Here is a 27,278-nt window from a genome sequence, read left to right as displayed (position 1 = left end):
TGTGTTTGTGGGTTATTTTAGTGTTTCTTTATAGCATATTTATCTATATGAGACAATCTTTACTCTTATACGTTACCATATCATTCACGATTGTCTCGTCTGTGCCCAATTTAATATTGCAATCTAACTTGTGCTTGCATGTCTTTAAATATATGTACGTGTGCACCATAAGAACAGTTTATATTGAGTTATCATTCCTTTTGAGATTAATGATTTGGAAAATGTTGAATTAATTCTAAACAATATTAATTCTGAGATTTTTGATGTCTTAAGAGAATGGCAAAAACTATTTATACCTTAATAATTACTATATCAATACTATGAACAATAATTGTGTACAATTCGCCAAAAAGATACTCTTCAAAAAAAGAAACGCAAAAGGCAAAATATGAGACAAATTGTTAACAAGTTTATTCCGGTTAGTTCTGTATGACGTGTGAAACTTTGCACATTCACTGCTGAACATCCAAAGTCGGCAAAGACGAAGTCCACGCTCACTAGGTGAAGTTTAACGTCACTCAACGTCAATAACGAGTATGCCCCCGTGAGCATCAATAACTGCTTGGCATCTCTTGCCCATGGAAGCGATGAGATGACGAATCACATCCTGTGGAATGGCTGTCCACTCAGCCTGCAAAGCTGCTGCAAGCTGAGGTAGAGTCTGCGGTTGAGGTTGTCGCCATCGCAGACGTCGGTCCAACTCGTCCCAAAGATGTTCGATGGGGTTTAAATCTGGTGATTTGGAGGGTCAGGGAAGAACGTTGATGTTGTGGTGTCTCAAGAAGATCCTACGCAGCCCTGGTATGATTGAGGCAGTAGACGTCGCAGTGGTGGTCCTATTCCGAAGGTGACGTACCCGGATGTAACGATCTTGTGCGGGCGTGGTCACACGAGGTCTGCCAGATCGTGGACGGTCACGAGTTGATCCATGTTGTTGGTGACGATTCCATAGCCTTGTGATGGTGCTTGGGTGGACATTCACAGCTCTGGCAACATCTGATCGAGATTCGCCTGCTTCCAACGACCAATGGCGTTGTTGCGTTGTGCTTCAGTCAGTCTTGGCGTAACTGTATTGCGTGTCGGTGGCTTAACACTGAGCAATGGAAACCGAGAACCCGTCACTTTTATAGGGATTTTGCACATGTTGCACTTGCAGAACATGCAGATCTCTCAAACACATTTATTGGACACGCATGCGTTTTGGCGAAAAATCCGATGTTTTCCTCCGTTTTCAAAGTGCACAACTTTTATTGTCATTTTGGTCTGACAATCAGTGCCTTAACATGTGTAACATCACATACTCTGAGCTTGTAACGTTATTACATATATTTCTCTTTAAAATAACAAAAATATCCCTTTTGCGTTTCTTGTCTTGAAGAGTATATTTAAAACTGAATATTGTAATGTAGAAGATACCTCTGGTTAGTTCCTTTAAGTTATTTATATAAGTATATGTAACGAAAGTGATTAATTACATGCTAGAAAACGTACAATGCACCAACATTAACTAAGAGAAAAACAAGCTAAGACGTGTAATTACTATTATCACGAATAAATTAATGTGTATAGTGTAAACTGTTTCTTTGTTAATATATTCGCAATGACAAAAGCAATGCCTGCTTGTCTAGGAGGAGCGATTGGCAACACCCTAAACATTCCAATTTCGTTCTTATTTTATCAAGCACGAATAACAGCTTTATTATTTATTTTAAAGAAAAAGAAAGTACGTGAATTTAACCTGGCCTTAGGTTGAAAACCTATTTTTTAGAAACTGTGGAAAGAAGCGAATGTCAAACTCCCAAACCGAGTTTGAAATAATTACTTTTTTATTTTAATTCTCTCTTTGTGTAAGTGATGATTGCGGTTTTAAGGGAACATGTTGTCATTACTTGCATGAGAAATTATAGGATAATACGCGGGTCTCTAAACTGAAACGAGAAAAATTAAACTGGGTAATTTCTTTGTATATTGAAGTAACGACACAGAAATATGTGCATATTATAATGAATCAACTTCTTAGTAACTGGTTGAATTTAATTTTAATTACTATAGGTATGTTAGCTGTTAAACACTTTTTAATGCGTTTGTACCTTTGTAATGACTTTCTTAATATAGTGCCGTGCACTCATAATTGTCATTTCTGTAAAATACTTGAAGGTTAACATAGTTTATGGCGTATGGATTCTGGGAGAAATCGTTTGTATAGTTTTATAGATACATACATATCACATGAAAGAACAGAAAGGAGGAATTTGTATGAAGTTAAACACGCAACGACGACGACGACGCTACTTAACAAGATAATTTTGTTAAAGTATCTATGTGTAGAACACAATGTTGTTCGTCTGTTTGGTTTATTAATGCTACAAGGTGTTGAGAAGCTCGGATGGACATCTTTCACATAGAACGGTTGTAAGTGGGTAAGCAATGTGATAAACAGTTCGAGTTTGTCAACTTATTTCAATTTCTTCGAACTTTAAGCCGACGCCAAATGAAAGTGACTTTAATCCTGCGCGTAGCACGGATTCATTTACGTATTACGTGTTCAATAAATCTAAATGACGAATGATGTACACGCAAGTCAACCACATTAAATCAACGAAATAAATGACGTTTCTGTACATCTGCAACTATTATATAAATAAATAGACCAGCTCCCCTGAGTGTGTGCAAAAAGTTATTTTGATATAAATTTGAATGTAGACTTTAAGTGTTTGATACTTTTTTCTAAATTTTCATAGTATTATTAAAGCAGTGTAATATTATTATCAATATTGTACTGAATACGTAACTGTAACCTGAATAAAAACGGATTTTAACTTGACTTAAATATATATAGTACAGTAGTGCTGTTATGTGCGTAACAGGTATTTGTTAGAACCATACATTTCAGTAATTGAATTACCATAGTTTTAGTGTACCTAATGTGCTTTTAGTATGGGCGCCCGGAAATAATGTTCAGATTTTTTTTTTTAACATAAGTAAATAAGTTTGTTATGATTTAGATGCTCAATATATCGATTTACGAAATATCTGGCACCACCGCACACTTCAAGCAATGATGATAGAATTTTGATTGAATAAACGGGTGTTTTTATCGTGGTTCGTATATTTAGTGTACTGTATATTAGGTACATCCTTTTTTAAGTAGCATCGCGGGCAGTCGGTGATTTTGATCAGTGAAACATTCTTTACTCTTTCGTTTCTTTATAAATCTTATTAAGTAATAGTAAACAACCTTAGAACTTTGTAAATATGTAACGTAAATTTTTGGTTACAATTATTTTTTTTATAATTATCCACAAGAACATTGATAAATTAGTATACCTATTCACAATACACAGATGTTATTTATATAAAAATATGTAGAATTTACAGATAACATTCAAGCAGACGTTTTTATGAGTATAAATCAAATAACGTTACTTTATAGTACCATATACCACCACTAGATAATAGTTTCTAAAGAGAGGCGCATCCTGAGTGTTGAAATTACGTAATGATGTCATAGCATGGATGAGTTTTATATTTTTACGGTTTGTCAGGTTCCGTCTATGTAATTCTGAATACAACAGCTGTAGCGTTATATGGGAACAAAATAACGATTTAATATATTTATGAATCAGCTTCAAAACTCTGAGTTACCTAATAAAGGCAAAAGCGCCATCTACAAAAACACGTTTTTGTAATATTGAAACTCAATGTTATGTAACCTTCCTACTCCAAGGGCTCAGCGTGTAACTTCTTGGTTTTAACGCTCATTTTAAGGTTTGATTCCTGTGGCAGATACAGCAGGTAAAGGAGAAATTTTCATGAAACTAAAAAGCAAACGATAACACTAGTAATTTTAAATAACTTGTTGTATGAGGTTATAGTGAGACCAAAGCATTGGTTACTTTACAAGGAAGCCTAATAGTTGTGGCGTCCCACTTGCAAGTCCGAATTTCCATCATCGAACGTGCTTGCAATTTAAGCTGTAGGGCATAATAATGTAACGGTAAATATCACTATTCGTTGGCAAATAACTAGCCCGAGATTTGGCAGTGGGTAGTGTTTTTTAGCTGTTTTCTTTCTAGTTTATCACTGTTAAATTAGGGACGGTTAGCTTAGATAGCCCTCGTGTAGCTTTACAAGAGGGCCTGGCATGGCCTAGCGCGTAGGGCGTGTGACTCGTAATCCGAGGGTCGCGGGTTCGCGCCCGCGTCGCACCAAACATGCTCGCCCTCCCAGCCGTAGGGGCGTTATAATGTGACTATCAATCCCACTATTCGTTGATACAAGAGTAACCCAAGAGTTGGCGGTGGGTGGTGATGACTAGCTGCCTTCCCTCTAGTCTTTCATTGCTAAATTAGGGATGGCTAGCGCATATAGCCCTTGTGTAGCTTTTCACGTAATTCAGTCCAAACGAAAATGAATGTAGTGAGCAATAAATGGCGTATAACCAACTTACTGTTACATGAATTTTCTTTTACTTGTTCTCAAACACACCAATCATTCATTTCCACCTTTACATAATTGAAATGGAATATTCTAGTTACATGAAATTTTTTAATTGATCAAAAAATAATTAAATGTTATCAATACATTTTCTCCATGTTTCTGATGAGTCTTTGGATACTGATGTGTGACAGGTGATTCCAATCCTAAATAATGTTGCTACCCAGCTCATTGAAAGCTATGAGCTGGGCAGAGAATGTTAAGAGAGCATCGTGAAAAGGTAGAAGTTGCAGATATTTTAAAATTAATACGTTGTCCCAATTTAGTTTGAGATTGAGCGGGCCACTTACTGTGGGGAATATTCTCGCTGTGAGGGAACTCTATTTCAAGATACGAGCGCGATTTAGGCGGGTATTGTTATTCATAAGGACGAACAGCGTATATTGAGGTCAATCTTACCATTGAGAACTTTTGCCACACCACAGGGCATGTTAGAGCCATCATCACGTTTGGTATGTTCAGTATTATTGGCGTTGCAATAGTATTCGCCAAGCTCGACATAACTTGGTGTTATCCATGAAGAACGTTGGTATTCAGTCTTGACCTGCTTAAGCTAAGTGGTCTTAAGTCCTTGCTTGTTATTCTGGGATAATAGATCATAATTCTGGTTTGTCGTGACTGTAAATTTGGTTTGAAAGTCCGAAAAGAAATTCTCTACTGCCTCGAAATGATATCGACAAGCCTGTATGACCACAAATGTAGGCTTATATTTGCCAGCTTCATTTTACCATCTGCATGTCGTCTTCAAGTATGAGAAACAAGTCTAAATCATTATGTGACAATTCCTTTAGAGTTAATTACCCTCTGACACATGCTTAAACAATAACATTGCAAAACGTGAAAACAAAAACGAAAAGCATTGTAGAACTAAGCCACGTGGCTTCCTATTGGAGAAGTATCTCATTATTGAAGAAATTTGCCACTCGTGAAGACGAACTGTAAATAGTTATGAGTGAAAACTGATGACGAATCACTTGAGTTCAAATCCATCTGCTTTCCATTTTCTTAATCGGTTTGGAAGGCAATCAGTATTTGTATATGAAATAAAAACCCTATCAACCGAGTGATTTTATTTCATTTTTTTCAAGACTTCTTGAAACTACGTGTTTTTTTTTTTAGCATCGATAATATTTGGTATATGGTAGCAGTTATGTTTTTTGTGCTACCTCTGTTGTTAAAAAGCAAACAAACAAAAACCGATTTCGAGGCGTTACTGGAAGCTTGTGACATTTTGGCTTGCAGAATCTTTCACGAAGTTCATATCTCTTATTTTCATGTCAACAGCACTAAGACGTGCTGTCAGCTTCGTTGGGTCAGGGGTTTTCTTTTTGTTTCCAAATATTTCGCTATTCGAAAAAAGGTGTTGGTTCTCTTTGGTTCCAGTGCGATTTTGAAGCATGCTTCTGATGTAAATGTTCTTTCGAGTTAGGTTTTGTAGTTGTCAAGGAGAACTTCAAAGGCTTATTATTTCGAATTTATCGAGTGCGTCAATTCTAGATTGTTTTGTTGAATTTCGCGAAAAACTATTCGAATATTTTCTGCACTATCCGTCTCCAATTTATAAGTGATAGACTAGAGGAAGGGTAGCTGTTCAACATCATCCGGAGTCAGTTCTCAGACTACTCATTACCAATACAAAGTAGGATTGGCCGTAATATTATAACGCTTTATGGCTGAAAGAGCGGACATATTTCATGGGGACTTTCGACGTATATATTGCGAACTTTGCTTTTTAATCTTCAGGCCATGAGAGGTTTGCTCACCAGTTTTAACGTAAAACTGCATAATGAGCTATCCGCGTTTGATTCACCTTTGGAGAATCGAACCATAGATTTTAGAACTGAAAGTGTGTAAACCTATCGCTGACCTATTTGTAAACCTGATTCACGAACGTTTAATAATCTCATTGTATAATTATTTTTCTTGCTTGGAAATTTACACAATTTATAATCACTAAACAAATGTTTGAGACATTTTACAAGCCCCGTTTGACATTTAGCGCTGGTTTTCACAATTCGTGTCACCAGAATTGTTAATTTAAATATAAAATCGTGCGCTATACGCACGCACTAACATAACTATTTTCCCGAGGCTACTATCTTCACTACTTCAGCTTGTATTAGATGCATCACGATAGTGGAGTGACAGTGTTTTGTAATAGATGTTAAATGTGAACCTTTCGTTTAATTTTTCATGCTGTATTATAAGTACGGTTTCCAAAGAAACCTAAATTATATTTGCACGGATTAGATATTGAATGATTTATGCGATTTCTGACTTCTATAAAATGAGATCGTGATGTATATACTTATCAGTGCTCATTTAATCGTACGCATATACATCAATATTTAATATTGGTTTCTCTTGTAGCCCTGTAATGTGAACTGAAAAAGGTTCCTATTAATAGTATTTTTGATATAAATTTCTTGTCATTACGAATATAGGTATTATAGGTGTTCAGAGAACAGGAAGCTGTAATACTATAATTACTTTACTTTTCAAATGAGTATGATATGCAATATTAGTATCATTAGAGTATTTGGTGGAGGCTTATTTTAGTTATTCACGTGCTTTGAATGCAACTGGCTACGTACTCTTTCCCCTTTCTTCAACTAGTAGTTGCTCATCTATAATCAATATTTATTTCAACTTAGATTATGCATTTTGTTCTAATATCCAAACTCTTCCCTCATTTTATAGTTGACCTTGTAATTGTGACTGCTTCAGTGTATCGATTGATGAAGACAACGTTCGCTCTTTGGCGCCATAAGGGTTGGCTGGTGCTCGAGTTCAGCACTGAATGCTTTCGTGGATTTAGGTTGATAGCATTAACTCTTACTGGAGTTTCGGCACCAGCCTCAATAGTATTTGGAAGTTATGAAAATTATTACGAAAATTAAAAGTATTTTGGAATGATGATCTTCGTTCATGCTGTAAGATTTCGTTTAAAAGCTAAGGAAACATAACAGCTTCGTTCATCGACTGCCATTACCAGCTGCATGGTCATTGTTTTACTTCGTGTATTTTAGAATACAAAATACCATAACATGGAATAGCAAGAAACTTGTTTTAACTTGTAGAAATACACCCACCGGATAGAGTTTTGATTAAATACTTGAATTGTCTGTTTCCGGTACGGCCTGATAGCCTACGCATGACGTCAGTATATTTCAATAAAAATATTTTGCTGCAGACTCGCACAACATTATGAAGGAATTCGCTCGGATTTAGAGTGATTGGCATTTAGATATTGGTGTAGTAGATGTGTGCAATGAAGAGTGAAAAATAAGCATTTGAAGACTAATCTATAAGTTAGAAGATTTTATCACAATATGTATTTTTAATCGAATATCTTTTCAGTATTTTTATGGCTTTCAAAGTAATGATAGTTAAACTTAGAAAAACATTTCAGTTAAACACCCTCAGTTAATTTCTCTTTCCTAAGAAATTATCAAGTGAACATGGTTAATTTTGAACTAAAGAAGTGATCAGGTAAAGTGTCAATTAACTTTATGCTCTAAGGAAAATCATTAAATAAGGTGTCAGTTTTGTTTTCCAATAAAAATAACCAAATAAAGTGTCAATTTTATGTTCCAAAGAAATCATCAGATAGTTAGTTAATTTGGCTTTCCAAAGAAATCATCAAATAAAGTGTCAATTAATGTCGCACTTCAACGAAATCATCAGGCACACATTGTCAGTTAATTTTACATTTCATTTAAAGGTAATAGGAGAGGAATTATGTAGTCAACATTTCAGCCAGACACTACTTTTAGGTGCGAAGAAGACTGTTTGACCTGTTCAAATTATTGACTACATAATTCAGTTATCCTTTTCAATTAGTGATCTTAACCATTCATATATTTCAGATTTTTTTCTCATGCTGCTGATGATTTTGTTATTTTTCTCATCTTTAAGCATATGTCAGAATTAGTAGAATCATTTTGAAGATTATTTTCATTTTATCTTTTAAGAATAAACGACACTTTTTTAAAATAAAAAACAGGCGCAATGTAAGTCAGTAGTCTGGATGTGTATGTTACAGTCTCTTGTATTTAGTTTCGTGTTGATTTCATCTATGAATTTTAATTACTGAAGTTCTTTGTAATGACCAATACGTTTCATTGTGTGATGATGAATAATTGAATAATACATTTGCATTTCATGAAAAAAATCCGTGTGTCATAAAATACCAGTTGCTTTTGACAGACGCAAGTAAAGGCGAGTAATATGTTTCATGTGTAGGAAATGTATGCCATTTAAACAAACGTATGTGAACTCTCTTTGACGTATCCTCTTTTCTATGATGAATGAGTAATGTACTGTGTTATAAGAGAAATAAGAGCTTAGAATTTGAAATAACTTATCTTGGTATAGAATTATTGAATAATGTGCATGTATACGTTGATGCATGTCACAGACTGGGATCGGACGCCCTGCTGAATAGTCAATTTATTTAACAAGATAATTGGGAAACATTCAAACACTTTAACAGAGTAACTTGTGTTTCTTTATTTCGAAGCTTTTAAACTGATTTCTAGAAATGAACTTTTAACCATGTAAAGATAAAAAAGCATAAAATTGCCTGCATTGTTCGATGACTTTCTGGCGATCCTTGTAAGTCCAAATGTCACTTCTATAGCCGCCAGAAAAAACAACAGCAGCAATACAAAATTAAAACTCTTATTTGGATGTCCGCACGTGGTATCTGAGCACGATTTGGTTCTGTTTGCTTGTGAAGACAGTTTCAAACATGACTTCTTGTTACTAACTGGAATCAGGAACACAAATTCTGATGTCATATTCAGGTCCGACGATCACGAAAATTCACTCTTAGACCCTGTCATGTCTGGGTGATTTTCGTGTGTGTTTTATTCCCCTCCCTCTAGGTATGTGATATATATAAATACACCCAGAGTCCGCTTGTGGTCAGCTACCCAGACGACAGAACCCCTCAACACCGAAACCCGACCAACTTCTACCCCAACCATCAATACCTCAATACAGCTAAAACCATTTTCATCCTCACACTCTTTATACACCCAGCAGCTCAACACAGCCAAACATAATGCTCTGTGATTATCAACCCATGATATCTGATAGCGAAGACGAAAACCCTGTTCGACGCACTACTTATGCCAAACCCAGCCTCAATAACTTGTATACCATCAAAAATCCAAAAAGTAAATTTGTTCTGTAAGCCTTTCCTTCCTCTTTACGCCGGGCCACAAAGACGCTACCTGGTATTATTGGCGTCAGTTAGTGGAAGTGTGTTTTGTCGGGGCCCTCCAGTTTACTACACACCAAAATCTCGGCATGGGATCTACTGATCCCCGTACGCCCTGAAGGACCCTAAGTTCCGTAGCGGTCGTTGATCTTTGTGATGCTTACTGGTCGGTGCCTGTCGTCGGGTTTTCTGTCGGTACTTGTTTGCCTGCTAATTTAATTTAACTGAATCAGGTATCGAGAATGTTGTACTTTTTGTTTTCTTTAATCCAAAGTTTAACTTATGGCTCTAAATATACAGGTTACCCAAACAATCACCATCACCGGTGGGGCGAAGAGAAACAATTTCTGATCGCCCCCGGTTGTATCTGATCCTGAGCTTTGGCTTGAGATCAGATAATTTTAAACCGAAACTTCTGCCACGTTTTCTGCTTCTGCTTCAAGTTCGTTTCTTCTAGCTTCTATACCATGAGGTGCTATCTGGACAGAGATCTAAATGCCAAAGTAAAGATACCCCTCTCTGGGATTCTAAGGGGATGGTATAAACACAAAGTCTAATACTCGGATTCAGTGACTTACTCTTAGATCCCCATAATTCGAAGATGTTCTAGGTGGGGGGCTATTCCATATAAATAAGGACAACTGTGGATTATTTTGAGTCTACCTGCCAGTTTTTTTCCTATTAATTTCAGAAGTGTGAGAAGAGTTAGCTATAATATGAATTAATATACGATTACACTGCGAATTTAAACTTCATAAAATTTGTTTTCATTTTATTTAACGGATTTTCCACAAGTCAGCTACGCAGATTTCGATAAAAAATAATCATTTTTCTCCATCACTTAAGGATCCTTTTTTCTAAATCAGCAAGAAAAAAATCTCTTACTTAGATCAAATCATTATTTCGTTTACCGCAATGAATTTTTTTTTATGCTTCGGTTTTAGAACGATCGATAAGACTCTCACGTCGCGATTGGTCGCGATACAGCCATTGGTTGTCAATATTTCAAGCATAACAAAATGTGGCCAGATTTCAATGAAAATGATTCACTTATGTAAATGCACATTTGACATTTTGTGAAAATTTTCTGCTTGAGAGAAAAACATGGATATCATTTTCGAATTTAGCGTACAGGAATTATTGTAGCAAAAGGCAATAACATCTTCTCAGGCCTATGCTATCTATAGTATAGGTGATACCGCTGTCGAGTGTCATCTGTAAATGGGAGTGAAGAATGAATTTATACTTCTCTCTAGTGTCATCTTCAAAGAAAAATTAAAATTAATTGGTTGTTTACTTTCTCAAGTGCCATTTATGAAGAAAAATAAAGCGGGAGTGACATCCCTGTAGAGCGTTATTACAGGAAGATAATATGGCCTCAACTAACTCCTTTTGTCTTATACTGTCCTTTCCATTTTCTGCTTTCTTTTTTTATCGTTTAACCTGCGGGTTACACCTCATATATAATAATTTACAAAACGTCTTTTTTTTTTTCCTTTTTTAACTGGTTTAAGGTAACGAATTTATGCTACTCGACTGATGAATAAAAGTTATTTGTAACGTTACAGGGGGTTGAGTTATTGGATCACCCAACTTGCAGGTTGTACCAGATGTACAATAGCTCATAAAACGTAGCTTTGTGATTCTCCATAATTAATATAATCTATTAATGGTACTCGGCGATAACGAGTCATTTTTAATTTTTACAAAGTTAGTACATTGTATTAAAACGATTTTGCGAGTCACGTGACAACCACAACCGATGTGAAGTCGCGGTAGAACGGCATGTACAGAACTACATTTAGATATTGGCGTTTTGTAGATAATGTGATGCCATTTTTGGGAAAGGTATATAACAGATGGGGTATTTAGAACTTCCTAGACAGCGGTATTTCTTGTATTTGGTTACAATGGAAAGCAAAGGAATATGGATCAACTTGGGTAGTAAGACCAATCAAAAAGGAACCTACAATAAGTTCTTTCCCAGCCATAACAAGGAACGTGTGGCGTCTTGTTACAGTTGAGAGTCCATAAACGCAGATAGTCAGTGGTAAGAGCTGTCTACGTATCTTACGAAGAGTGTGCAACATAAGAAGGATTCCCGCTTTTAGAGTGACATGAGACATTTGCATAAAAGTTATTCGCACAAACTATCCATGAAAGGAAGAACAGTCGTAGATAATTACTAATACAGGTAAGTGATGGAACTAGACGAAGGGCATATGTACGTTTATCAAAGTATCTTGTCATTTTATAGCGGTCAGTGGGTGAAAAACTTTGAAATGTAGCACAAGAGATGTCGAGAACCGTTTTTAAACGGTTTGAGTTTGTTTGAAGTTAAGCACAAAGGTACACAATGGATTACTGTGCTCACCTACCACGGGTATCAAAGCCCGATTTCTAGTTATGTAAATCTGCAGGCGCATTAAAAGGGATATGTGATCATCGCGCGATACTTAGGAGAGTGAATAGAAAGATCATTGTAAACTTTGCTTTCTACCTGAAGTGTTTCGGACTTATGTACCACCCACATAGAAACAGGGTATGATTTTACTAGGATTTTTCCTGTTTAATCATCGCATACCTTAAACAGACGGATAACGAAACAGTGATTCAAGCTATTATATGCAAAGACAGGCTGGTCAAGTAGCTGGATGAAAAGCCTGTGAATTTTTGTGCGATTGGATCGTTGAAACAGGCACTGAGAACCCTCATCCTCGTAAAATAGGTGGATGAAGAAAAGCGCGCAAAGGACAAAAAGGCCTCACGACAGAATCTTTTGCTATATAAACAACGCTGCAGGTCTATTGTCGAGATGGAAGGTTGTAAGATGTAGCGTGACTGGACGTGATGGTATGAAGTGTAACGAGGTAATAAAGGTATAAAATGGTTAATATAACGTACTGTACCTTCTGTAGAGCAGCAAATATACCATAGTGATATACTGTTTAAATCACCATTATGTTTGACTCTTGTTAATGAATGTTTTCCGTTTAAGAGTTTTAAAAAATCTTCCATTTCTATTGTTGTGATACTGTTCTTTTTCTTCCTCTTGTTGCCTATTTTGATAATAGAAGCAGTAGCAGATGAGAAGCTGAGAACAAGATTACGTAATATACTTACTCACTCAGTAAAGGCCGAGCATATGAGTGTTCCTACGTTTATTATAACGTTAAAGCATCTGATATCTGCACTAAGAGTCTCCCTGGATAAAGAAGTCCACTTCTGTAATGGCTTTGATATAACCACGCTACACGTCTTTGTAGTTTTTGTTCTTTGATTCTTTGTCGTCGGCAAATTACCTGCTAATTAACTTTGTCTGGCTGTGCTTCTCTTGGATATTGTCGATAAACTAACATTTCTTCTTTTTTCTTTACTACAGTAGTAGAACACATTAACTCCATGCATAAAGTTGGGCTACAACCAGCGACAGCGGAAGTCGAGAGCCATTACTAGAAAATTATATGTATGTATGCGTGTGTGTGTGTGTGTGTGTGTAAAAGTGAGCTAACGACTTTCACTGTTTCCTCCGTACTATTTGAAATACAGTTTGAATGATTTATCACATAAAAACTTTTGTCTAATTTAATCAATTTTTTTATTCTCCTAACGAATATATATTTTGTTAAAGGCGTAATGTATTATTTATTAGTGGTGCTATTGTCATTTGTCTTGAAAAAAGAAACTTAAGTAACTTGGTAGGAACTATTAGTGGTTAACCGGTGTGTTACCGAAATAAAAATACACACAATTTGTCTTTTTATTATTACAGACAACAAAACAAACAATGCAATATGTTTACAATGTGCACGTGCATTGTCTGAATTTTTATTATTATTAAACAAACAACATTGCAGTGTTTATAAAATACACACGCGCACTGTTTGTGTGTTTTGATAAAAAAAACAACAAAGCATATAATGTGGTTTGTTACAATAAGTAGCCATCCATTTTAGTTGTTTTTTATTATTAAACAAATAAAAAATACTTAATTTGTTAAAAAACGAAGCAGCGCATGACATAAAAATTCTGTGTAGGACTGTTTCTTATTTTTGAAAAAGGACTACTTATGAAAAAAAAACAAAACAAACAACAACAACAAATGCTCAGATTTCGGAATCTTCAACGACGTCCAGACAATGTTTTTATGCTATTTTTATGCTATAAAACATGTTTTTATGCTATTTTTACATACAAGGAAAGGCAATATCACATTCCAGCTTAATATGCATGGTGACCGAAACAACGCATCGGCCTACCTGACGTTGCTAATCAGTGGAGTTGTGACATTGTGAGCGTAAGTTGTATTTTTAGTTTTTTCTATCGTACTTACGGTGTTCTGAATCTTATGTGCCCTTCGCCTCTTAGCTTTTTGAAGATATACTCGAAAATTTTGCTCTGTTGCGTAAACCGTTTCAATAACTAATACAAAACGAGAAAGTTGGAACGTAAGATGCTTTTATTGGTTATTAATTATGTGAAACAGACGCATCACATGACAAGATTTTAACCAGTTATTCTTTTGTAGTGTTAACAAACGAGTGAAACTCGAAGTAAGCTACTTTGAAGTTCTGAAGTTTGTAATAAAAGTTTCCTGTGACATTTAAAGATTTTCAGCACAAAAGCATAACGTATTTGTTACTTGTATAAAAAATAACTTTTTAAAATTTCGTGTATAAAACAAAGCAAAAAAATCGTTCCATAATTTAATGAATAGATAATAGGGGATTTTTAAACTGTTTTAAAAAACAAGTTGTTGAGAGAGTTAATAAAATATAACACTCAAAAGTACGTATTATTGTTTTAACTAATGGGTAGGTGATATATTAATTCGTGTCCGTTAACCTGAATTGGTAAACTTGTGTTAATTCAGTTAAGATAAAAATATAAAGAAATGATACAATAATTCATATAAACGTTTCTTATATGTAGTGCAGGGCTAATTACCATTGTTAAATAACTATAAATACAATATTTACTGTTACTTTAAAACGCGTGCAGATTGTCGAACGAGAAAGCCCCATTGCTATTTAGCGGGTGAGCTTCAAAGCTGATAATGCTAAAATTTGAAGTTCCATCCTCGTGATGGGTGTTTAAGATACCTCGTTATAAAGCTTTGCTCTTAGCCAAAGAAATAAAATCAACATAAATATTTGTTTTCGTTTTCTTTTAAAAGTTAAGTATTATCAGCTGTACATGTTTAACCATGCTGTAGTTTACAAATGCATAAAATCAGTGTGATCTTCCACGTGGAATATTTTAATATAAATATTTTAAATATTTTGTTTTTGCGCATAATGTTTCAGTAGAAACTTAGTAAAAACTTCGTAAAACTGTCATGTCGGATGAAATTGGTATTAAATATTTATAGGAGCTTTTTTCGTATGCATATCCCACATTAGCTAGCTGTGAAAATGAATATGCTTTAATGATGTATATAATATTATGAGGCTTATTTTTCTTTCTTGGAGAATTATAGTACCTCGTTCAAAGGCAGGAAGAACACATTGTGTAATACAGGTAACGTTCGCTGTAATATGCAGTCTACCTGGAGTTACAAGTGGTAACACCCTTCGTATAATGGAAGTTTTGCATGTTTAAGCCACTTTTAGAAACGTTGCATGTTCGGAAAGCACTTTCTAATGAACATTTATTACGGTATAGGCACAATGCCAAATCCATTTAACTTTAGTTTAGTGCTAATGCGCTTCTACCGGGAGGGAGTGGAATGAACACTGCTGCACTTGTCTTTATACATGTCACTGCGTATTGTACACAACTATATACTTAATCAGATATACTAGTGTTCTCCATAATTAAAGTTAAAGTTAAGTTATCTCATATATGTCTAAAATTAGAGGAAATTTGTAGCCGTTATTGTTATTATAATTTATCTTTCGACACCGACAATTCGTGGACGCCCTATAATTTAGACCTGTAAACATGGCGTATTTAACATAAGTTTATCCACTAGAGCTTTAAAATTTAACTAGACAAAGTATTACGTCAGATGTTTCATCCAGCGTAAAAACTGAGGAGAGGGAGATAATTGTAAGCAAAATATTTAAGCCTCATGGTTTGTTTTTGATAGTTATTATTTTCGCTGTTTTTCATGTAGGTGTAAGTTAGAGGGCGCATGATGTTAAGATCATTTTAATTTTGTAAAAGTCGTTCTAGAATTTTTAGAATGTCAGTGTATCTTGGTAATCGAGAATTTTGCGATGTGTCTAAAAGCAAGCTAACATTGTAAATGCGAAAATCAGTGAAGCATTGAGTCAGTTTTGGTTGGTAGAGTGCCAAGTATTTAGTGAAGTATTCGAATCTGTAATCATACGATATTAGTGTTATACCTTACCGTATTTTTAAACACTACATTCTTTAGCTAGCTCCTTAGGGATTTTCAAAAGTTAGAAGACAATTAAATTCCGATCATAATATTCACCATACCCATTATCGATGAATCGTTTTTCCCAATTCAGAGCTTTTCAGGCCGACCGTAATATAGTAGTGATCAAAACATTTACTTGTTTATATAAGCCATTTGTCACAATAAGTATTGGTGTGTAAACACTTTTTTACAAGCTTGCGAAGCAGGGCTATAATTATACTTGTCAGAATACATGATTATTATTAGACCTGTTATATTTGTAAACACAACTTTCTTTGTCTAGTTCCTTATTCTTTATTTTCCAGTCGGCCTGTAAAATGGATATGGCTAATATGATGTGGTTAGAATAGTTACTATACGTTCTAATTCCTGAAAATTTCTGAGGGTCTATATAAAGAAAGTATTGGTCATCAAATGTTATCAGTCTAATACTAATATCTTATGGATAATTATAATCGTGTTTCGCCAACTTATAAAAAGGCATACACACTACAACTGTTGTAAGAAATCGCTTATATAAATAGTATTATGAATACAGCAACTTGTTACGCGTGAAAGTTTACAAGTTTTAGAAAGGGGAAGTTAATTACGTGCAGTACAATAGTTCTCAATCACATGATATCTAGTGCTCGGCATGGTTAGGTTAGGGTGCTTGACTCGTGATCTGAGGGTCTTGGGTTCGAATCCCCATCTCATCAAACATACTAGTCCTTTCAGCCGAGGGTGCGTTATATGTGAGAGCCAATCCTACTATTTGGTGGTAGAAGAGTAGCTCAAGAATTGGTGGTGATGACTAATTGTCTTCCCTCTTGTCTTTCACTGCTAAATTAGGGATAACTAGCGCCGATAACTCTCGTATAGCTTTGTGCGAAATTAGAAAAACAACCCAACAAACAACTAAATAAGATTGGAACATTGACTCAACGCGTTGTTGAAATAACCGGTAAGACAGCTATTTCTTGCTAGGCATTATGTGTGAGGATGTTATTGTTTTATACATGCTTAAAATATGAAGCCCATCAAGAATTACTGTTCTCTTATTGGTTGTTTCGACAACGCCTTGAGTCAATACGCTATTACTCTGTAGAAGCGTAGATGGTAGCCAATGGAGCCATAACGTATTGACTCAACGCGTGTTCGAAAGTTCGGCCTCGCGTCGAACTTGTACTTTATGACCCCAATGGCTTGCTGTTACGTAACTATCGCCAACTTTATTACGTACACATGATTGGCGTATTTTTTGACAGGCATATGTCGGATCATTAAATAAATTAGAAAGAGGACGGATGGTATACTCGCTTCGGTATATCAAGTCATATACGAGTATTGCGTTCGAAGTCGCTGATAAATAAATAAATAAATATATATAAATATTAAGAGAAGTATCTATTTATCATGGCATCCATTATTTGTCAGTATATTTCAGATTATCAATTTCTTGTAGACGAAATGTAAAAGGATTTTGATAATGTGTCAGTTGTTTAATTATAAAGTTCTGATAATAATTTAGTATTTAGGAGTTGCATGTTATTGTGTGAACTTTATTTTTACCCTTCCCCCCATCTTCATTTGCTGTATAGCTCTGCGACCTCCTTATGTGACAGCAATAGTAATCCAACATATGGTGTACTTTTTATTAACCTAATTTTGATTTGATAAAAGGAAAACGCGCGCGCGCGGGTTAATAAAATGTCAACAAATCACATATGAAAATTAGAATTTGGTTTTGCACAAATACTATAATTAGCGCTCCCCTTTTCTTTTGGATTTTGCAGCAATCCCGGGGACATTAATTAAAAACAATACGATATTTTAATTTTACTCACGGAATTGAAAATTCAAATCAGTAAAACCTTAGACGTTTATTATAGTACAGTTATAATGTGATATAGTTTGGAGATATTCTCATGCACTCATAACTGGGACTGCATGTTTCTCTGTAGAGTACAGTGTACCAGTAATATTTGTATGTTAGAGAGTAAGTACCACATATTTTGTAAAGATCTTTGAGCAGTCTTTACGTTTTCAGCAAGGCGTGAGATGATCTCATCTTTTACAAACGATAACTGACTGATGCAATTTTTATCAGCTGTGTACGGCATGATAAGCAGGTGAGTGTTAGATCAAGTTGTTCAAATATTTATTTACCCATGTATGATGGACATAACCATGCGAATGAGTTAAGAGTTTTAAAAACCCTTAAAACAGCATAAAATTAACACATCGAACATTTCACGATATCGAAAGTACAATTTAACACTTTATAAAGATTTCAAGTTGCTTTAACCAGGTTTCTGTACGTAAATTATATCAATTTACATATGCAGTCACGTGACAGCTCTCTGTTCAATAAATAGACTTATCGGGTACCAGTCTAATCGTTCCAAGGTTATTGTGAACCGGTGGACTAAGTCCTGACTTTAGCTACCGTACTTCAACACGATCTGTTTTAATGTAAACATTTGCTCGGGGAGGGTCAGAGGTCGGGCTTTCGTCACAGAAATCAAAACGCTGTGGAGTGTTTTGGTGATGTTTGGAACAAACGTCGCATATATATTACAGTAAAAGGCATCAAGTGTTTCAGAGTTGCTTATTTTAATTTGTAATAGTTTCACTTAGAAAGTTATGGTAATATTAAAGGTGTGTTTGCAAAAGAGCAATGAATAAGATTAAATATTGTAAATAATGTATTTACAAGAGTTCTTTTCTTCATATTTGAAATACTCATTTTATTACTGTCCACAGCTTTATGGCCAGCTAATATATTTACGATTTTACAGTTTAGTGTGCTTATTTAATGATTTACCGACGTGAAGAAATTTAAAATAATTTTTAAAGAGTAGCATTGTTGTTGTGCTAAGCTTTGCTGTTATTTGATGAGAAATTTGTATTATTTAGCTTTAAAATGAGTCTCGGGGTAACAGGTGAACAGATTGTAACTGTTATAGCTATTTATATACATTAACTCTAGATGTAATGACAGCATCATTTAAAACATTCATGTTATTGGTCTGGTTCTTCCTCACACAAAGGACGAATATCTTTCTATTCTGAGCAGAGAATGGTTAAAAAACAACAACAACAACAACAACAAACTAAAAGTCAATTATCGAGAAGTGAGTACAGTAATGGAAGAGTGAGTGAAATTGGTATATTTACTGTGCATAAGAGCATTCAGTAAAATAGTACGTTACTAGAGGATATAAGAATGATACATCCTAGTGATTTTAAATATAATAATAATAGTAATAAGTGAAAAGTAAATTAATTAAACACATGCTCGTAAAGCATCAAATTATGTTCTCTCCTTCCCAAATAGCCGAGTGGGAATGTGGGTGTTAAAATTTTTGTTTCGGTGTAGATTTATGCGTAACATAAACGGACGAGAGGATAAACCTTCGACAGTACTGAATACATTTGACACAATATTCATTTGCTTTATTCTTTAAAAAAAGTTTTACACTTTATCAGTCATTTTTTCAGTGTTTCAGTTGATGAATACTCTTTGCCCACGTGTTTAAATATCACTTCCATAGATATTTGAGCAAGACATGGACTAGTGGTTACGTGTTGGACCACAGTCCAAGTAAATCCAGGTTCGGCATAACGATATGACACTTCATACTTTTGGTCAGAAATTATAAATTTGGACCTGTTTGTCTTAAAACGCAAGATATCTGAATTAGCTGTTTAGTTCAAGGGTCGCGTGAGATTTTAGTTCAGGTTGAAATTAACAGATACCTCACATTATTATAGTTTTACGGTTTTAGAAAATAAATGTGATTAGTGTTGCTACGTGTTTTACAAAATGCTATAAGCGTTATGATACAGTGAATGTTAATATGAACTTCACTGGAAGACCAGCGTTTTTTGAGTGTACTATTTAGAATTTTAATATTCGTCCTGAAAATAGTAGTAGTCGAGGAATGAGAGATACTCGTTATGATCTTGTCTACTTGGTATTGAAACTTTTTAATCTCTCATTTTTACCATTCTCTGTAAAAAAAAAAAAAACCTCGGTGTGGATTCCTGTACGTGGTGAGGGGACCTCACCAGGGAAGGTTCTGTTCTATCTGGTTACCTTCTCTGGGATCTAAACATCCACCCACGTGTTTGCCGTGCGTGGCGACCCGTGAAGGGGAGGAGAGGATCCTGGTGGTTGAGGGTCCAACCCTAACACACCACTTTGGCCTCGAATTTCTGTAGACGGGCGGCCTTTGGGTGGCCCCCCTTGGGTCAATCGGCTGGTCCACTTGCGCTAGAGTCAACAAAGTACCAGTGTTGGAAGTTCTCAACGGGTGTTGTGGACATTGTGCCTGATGCTGGTGTTTGGGTATAGTGCTCACGAAACCCTGGCGTTGCTGTATTGTCCTTGAGTGACCTTGTAGTGCGTCCCCTTGTAGGGCTCCATGGTGGGTGGGGTCAGTGGGTACCGAAATTTTTGCTTTTTCCTATGGATCCTCTAAAAAGTTTAAATAAAATAGTAAAAAAACAGTCAATGGGTAAGCGACCACGTCTTGAATACTTAGAAGAACAATCTTCAACATCAGTAACACACGTACCTCATTTTCTTATATTACATTCTCTTTCGGAAAAACCTTTAGGGCAAGTGTCCCCTTTTTTTATTCAAAAGGGACTAGAGGGACTTGCTGGCACTCCAAAGTCAGTAAAGAAACTTCGATCTGGTGACATATTGGTTGAAACATCCACATCCCAACACAGTGAACTCCTCTTGAATTCAAAGGCAATTGGGGATATACCTATTGAGGTTACACCCCATGCTACCTTGAATTCTTCACGAGGAGTTATTTTTGAAAGGGATTTGAAGAACGTTCCCGAGTCAGAGATTCTCGCTGGTCTCTCCACTCAAGGAGTTTCTGCAGTAAGGCGCATCTCCACTCGCAAAGATGGAGTTACACTGCCAACAAATACCCTCGTTTTAACATTTGCTTCACCACGTGCACCTGCCACCATCAAGACAGGTTATCTCATTTGCAGGGTTCGGCCATACATACCAAACCCTCTTCGATGTTTCCAATGTCAGAGATTCGGCCACTCAAAGACATCTTGTCGTGGTTCCCTGACATGTGCTCGTTGTGGAGGCAAGGACCACGATGCTTATGACTGTGACATGAACCCACATTGCGTAAACTGCAATGATTCTCACCCCTCTTACTTTTATTCTTGCCCAAAATGGTTGGAGGAAAAAGAGGTGCAGCGTTTGAAAACGACACATAACATTAGTTATCCTGAGGCTCGGAAATTGCTGTCCACAACTCCATCTCGGACATATGCTGCTGCACTTCATTCCACAACTACAGTGGGAGTGCAGACAGATCTCTCTGTGCCTCCAAGAGAATCGTTTTCAAAACAAATGAAAAGCCTTTTGACCTCCGTGGTTAAAAAGGTTGATGAATCGACTTCCACACCCATCTCTGTTCCTCCCATACCTTCCAACAAACCTCAAGATCCACGTCCTTCAGTTTCAAATACAGGCATTTCTTCTGATACATCTTTTTCTCTCACCACAAGAGACAAAACAATTATTCGTTCGCGTCCTCAGTCACTGGATTCCCCTTCCAATAAAAAAACCTGCCCACCCGACCCAGAGCAGGATCCATGGAGGTTGATAGACCTCCTTCGACTAAAAACAGTAAAGAAAAAAGACGTTGTCGTAAACCGAAGGGTTCTCCAGCCACTTCACCTACTCGTTCTTAAAAATGGCCACCTTGATACAATGGAACTATCGAGGTTTACGTTCTAATCTGGATGATATCAAAATGCTGATTGCTTCCTACCATCCTGTTTGTCTTTCTTTACAAGAAATATTTCTCAAAACTGCTGATACACTGTTGGTTGATCAACACGTGCCCACCCTGTCTTTGTCACTCAACACACCCTTGGAGGCTGTAGCTATCCGTGTTTCCTTGGGTCATACCATCACTGTTTGTTCTCTGTACCTGTCCCCTGGAGAGACATATGATCAATCAGATCTTGATGCTCTTGTTGAACAATTGCCATCTCCATAGGGGATTTTAATGGACATCATCCCCTCTGGGGAAGTGCTATTATTGATGGGAGGGGCCGATCTGTAGAGCGGATGCTCTCTGATCACAATCTTTCTCTTTTCAATACTGGTTCTTTCACTTACTTTCATGCACCTAGTCAGTCCTTTACCGCTATTGATCTCTCAGTTTGCTCCCCTTCATTATTCTCCCATTTTTCATGGAGGGTTGACAGTAATCCACTAGGCAGTGATCATTTTCCAAAGCTTTTGAGAGAGACTGGCCGTGGTCGATGCCACCCTACCCGCGTGCCCCGGTGGAAGCTGGATCAGGCAGACTGGTCCACTTTCACTGCTCTCACAGAACTTGATCCTGCCATCGTAAATCAGCCATCAATAGACGACTGTGTAGCAGCGGTAACTGACTGTATTACACATGCAGCTGCTCAGTGTATTCCTAAAACCTCGACACGTTTTCCACGATATCCTCGTCCGTGGTGGAATCCTGCTTGCCACTTAGCACGGAAGGCTCAAAAGCGGGCCTGGGATACTTTTCGTAGATATCCCACACTTTCAAACCGGGTTGCTTTCCAACGGGCCCTTGCACATGCTAGGTGGGTAAGACGTCAAAGCCAGAAGGAATCTTGGATTAAGTTCACAACCAGCATATCTTCTACCACCAGTTCCAAGATCATATGGGACAGGATTCGAAAGGTTAATGGGCACTACAATTCTGTCCCCCCTCTCGATCTTACTCTCTGGTCAGGAGGTGACTGATGTTCGGAACATCGCTAACACTCTAGGTGAAAGCTTTTGCCGGGTATCTAGCACTTCTGCTTGTTCCTCCACCTTCCTGGCCATCAAGACTTGGGCAGAGCGATCATCTCTTTCCTTTCGAACTGACTGTTTCTTTGACTATAATTGTCCCTTTATCCTGGTGGAACTAAAAATGGCCCTTCATTGGTCTGCCAGTACATCTGTTGGACCTGATGATATTCATTATGACATGCTGCACCATCTATCTCCTGCTTCTCTTGATGTCCTTCTGATTGTTTTCAACCAGATCTGGCAGGAGAATGTTTTTTCCTGATGCCTGGCGCCAGGCTATTATTTTACCTTTCTCTAAGCCAGGGAAAGATCCCAAGATTCCTTCAAACTACCGTCCAATTGCTTTGACGAGCTGTCTCTGTAAGACATTAGAAAGGATGGTTAATGCTCGTCTTGTTTGGTTCCTTGAATCAAACAACCTCCTCTCGTTCACCCAGTGTAGGTTCCGTCGACAGCACTCCACCATAGACCACCTAATTCGTCTTGAAACATCTATCAGAGAAGCCTTTCTCAACCGCTAACATCTTGTATTAATATTCTTTGACATAGAGAAGGCTTACGACACAACATGGAGGTATGGCGTTTTGCGAGACCACCATACATATGGGTTACGTGGCCATCTACCCATGTTTATTAAAAAAATTTTAATGGACAGGAGATTCCAAGTTCGTGTGGGTTCGACACTTTCTCGTTCTTTTGTACAGGAACTAGGAGTCCCTCAAGGCTGTGTATTGAGTGTTACACTCTTCAGTATAAAGATAAATGCCATCACTGAACAACTCCCTCTCACTGTTGCGAATGGGCTGTATGTCGACGACTTTCACATCTCATGTCAGTCGTCAAACATGAGATATATTGAGCGGCAACTACAAACCGCCCTCAATTGTGTACGGAAGTGGACTCTGGCGAACGGCTTTAATTTCTCTCTCTCTCCCAAAACTGCATGCATGCACTTTTGCCGTCGACGGGGTATTCACCCTGATCCTGAACTCCGTATTGGTGAAGTTTTGCTGCCAGTGGTCCCAGAGACCAAGTTCTTGGGGCTTATCTTTGATCGTAAACTGACCTTTATACCACACTTAAAGCAGCTTCGGGTCAAATGCACAAGAGCACTGAACATTCTCCGTGTTCTCTCTTCTACCAGTTGGGGGCAGATCGCTGTTCAATGTTAAAGGTATATCGTGCTCTTATCAGATCGAAACTCGATTATGGATCAATGGTCTATGGCTCTGCCAGACCCTCGGCCTTAAAGATGCTGGACCCCGTTCATCACCAAGGACTTCGACTCTGCACTGGGGCTTTCCGTACCTCTCCAGTTCAAAGTATATACATTGAATCTCATGAACCTTCTCTACACCTTCGCCGTTTGCAACTATCTTTACAATATACTTCGAAACTTCATTCCTTACCAAAGCATCCCACCTGGAAATGTGTTTTCCTTCCTCGGTGGGCAGTACTTTTTCAGAACAGACGATCTGTCATTGCTCCGTTTGGCCTTCGCATCCGGGCGCAATTGGATGAATTGGGTCTGTCCTTGGATAACATTGCAGATTCCACAGGTTGGCCCATCCCACCATGGCTTATTACAGCCCCCAAATGTGACCTTTCTTTCAGTCACCTAAAAAAGGCTGATATTCCAGATTGGAAGTACCGTATTTTATTCAATGAATATCTTTCAAACAATCATTCAGTTCCCATTTATACAGATGGTTCCAAATCAGGTAATTCAGTGGGCTCTGCTATGGTTTGCTATGGGTCAGTAGTTGCGCGCAGAATCCCTTCTACAGCTTCTGTGTTCACTGCTGAACTGTATGCCATATCTCTTGCCCTGGATCATATTGGAGCTGAGCAGTACTCCAACTGCACTATTTATACTGATTCGCTAAGTTCTATACTTGTTTTGGAATCGCTACACGTTAGCTCACATCCTATTCTCGCTGATATTCGAAACCGACTGGCCCATTTCTCATTAGCAGCTACTTCAATCCAGTTTTTCTGGATACCAGGCCATGTTGGTATTCGCGGGAACGAGCTTGCAGACATGGCAGCTAAATATGTCTGCTTCAGCACCATCACTCCTATGCCTATTCCGTACATGGACTATGGTGTTGTCTTCAAGGCTCGGCTCCGTGCCAGCTGGCAGTCCACTTGGAGTGAGCAACGTGACAACAAACTTTTTCAAATCAAACCCAAAATTGGACTTTGGCCATCTAGCTTCCGTAAAGTTCGGAAGGAGGAAGTTGTTCTCACTAGGCTACGCATTGGTGACAGTTTTTTAACTCATCATTTTCTTTTATCTGGAACTGATGCACCAATGTGTAGTTTGTGTAACACTCAAATCACTATCAGCCACGTTTTACTTTCTTGCCATCGTTACAATTCTCAACGACGGCAATATTTGAAACATTTTTTCCCAGGGTCAGTCTGTAACATTGGACAGAGTTATTGGTGATTGTGACTCTGTCCACCTTGATAATGTTTTTAATTTTTTAATGGCCATTAATCTTTTTAATCTCATTTAAGTGTTGCATATTTATTCATTACACCTTTTTAATTGTGGTTCCTTTTTTACAGTTTTAATCTCTCTCCTTCAATTTGACATTGGACAATGGCCAGAACATTAAATAACTCGACACCAGGACTGGAAAGGCCAACTTCAGGTGACTAATGCTACTGTTTGAACTACTCGTTAGTCGTCCTGGCGAGTTATTATACTTTTGCTGCATATCATTTCACACTTTTACTACTTAACTTTTTAGTACTGGCCATATTGACTCATAACCCGGAACCAGGACTAGAAAGACCAACTTCAGGTGACTGACGGTGGTTTTTATACTTACCTGTTAGTCTTCCTGGCGGGTTACGATCATTACCATTTTGCTACAGGTAGTTATTTACAACTTTGTTGACTGGATGTCAACATTGGTTTTTACGCTATTTTCTGTTTTAATTGCCGTTTTGCTTTTATCTTCAATTACTTTTACAAATTTTACTCCATTTTCTTGACTTTTATCTTTTTTACTGGACATTTGGCTACTCATTATTACGATTTTGCGGAGTGTCTTTTAAAACTTTTATTCTTTTACATTTTGATACTGGTTGCTATGACACATAACCCGGAACCAGGACTGGAAAGACCAACTTCAGGTGATGACGGTGGTTCTTGAACTTACCTGTTAGTCTTCCTGGCGGGTTATGATCATTACCTTTTTGCTCGAGTTAAATACCTTACAACTTCTTATACTCTGCCTTCTATCTTAACATTGTAAACTAGGTGTCAACATTGGTTTTATACTTTTTTGTTTTACCTTCATTTCCATTTATGTCTATTACTACATTTATTTATTTTTTTATTTATTTTTTTTACATTTTTACCGAATGTCTGGCGCAGATAGCCTCGCTGCTTTGTGCCATAAAACACTAAATCAATCAATCAATCAACTAATTAAAAAAAGAGGACAGCTACTAAAAATCAGTGTTATGGGAAAATACATTAAAGACCTCGAAGTCTTAAGTGATCGCAGTTAAGTCGCAAGGTAATTTATGGGTACGCAATTGGATTTCTTCATAAAACCTTCTAATATTTAAACAAAACAAAAAATCGAGGGAAAAGAAATTAAATGTGTCATTTCAAAAGAAATTTTGGATTTCTGTTTATTACTATTCATTTTAAAATTCTGTGAATGTTTTTAATAGTATGCAATTTTCGTCAGGTTAATCGTACGCCACTACGAAGAAAAATATATCGTGATTAATGCCGCTAAGTGAGTCGGTATGTGTTGGGGGGTGGGAAGTGAGGGAACCTTCACAATTAAACTTGAAAACTAGAGTTTTGAAGTTGCGGGTGAAATTTAAAATCTGAATTATTCATATACTTGAAAATGGAAAAGCAAAAAATGTCAAAATGCGAGATTAAGTTTCCGCGAGTCAAATTTAAATTATACTGCATCAAGTTAAAGTATATTTATTTAAAAAAACAGAATCATATGTATATAAATATATATATTTAGTTAGTATCAACTAATTTCGTTGACATGACAACGAAAATGTAATTTTCTGCATAATTCAATACCGACCACAATAGAGGAGTGGCTGCGACGATTATTCTTTAATATGCAGTTTAATTATTTGAATAAAACCCTAAATGTCTGTAAGCAGTTTTAAATTATTGTTTATTGGTTTTCTTTACGACATTTCTTAAGTTTGTTTGTCACTTCAGAGACTTTTACAACTATCATAATTACCTGTCATGGAAATAAATTAAATTACTTTTATGTTGTTTTGTAATTTTCCTGTAGAGCTTGCATTAACAACAACAAAAAATCGTAAATATA

The 27,278-nt window shown here is 36.8% G+C and overlaps 1 protein-coding gene across 6 annotated transcripts in view; it reads left to right on the top strand.

The window, feature by feature from the left end:
• Plc21C (Phospholipase C at 21C) overlaps positions 1 to 27,278 on the top strand; it is a 268,910-nt gene that overhangs the window by 14,845 nt on the left and 226,787 nt on the right. For 2 of the 6 annotated variants that reach the window (XM_076455603.1, XM_076455604.1), the window contains exon 2: positions 18,142 to 18,223. The exons of the other annotated variants lie outside the window; for them this stretch is intronic. The gene's annotated coding sequence lies outside the window, so the exon portion shown is untranslated. The remainder of the gene's footprint in view (positions 1 to 18,141; positions 18,224 to 27,278) is intronic. 6 annotated transcript variants of the gene reach the window in all.

This window comes from Tachypleus tridentatus, chromosome 9 (assembly GCF_004210375.1).
Source record: "Tachypleus tridentatus isolate NWPU-2018 chromosome 9, ASM421037v1, whole genome shotgun sequence".
In the NCBI taxonomy this organism is placed as follows: Eukaryota; Metazoa; Arthropoda; class Merostomata; order Xiphosura; family Limulidae; genus Tachypleus; species Tachypleus tridentatus.
This window is presented reverse-complemented; position numbering and strand designations above follow the sequence as displayed.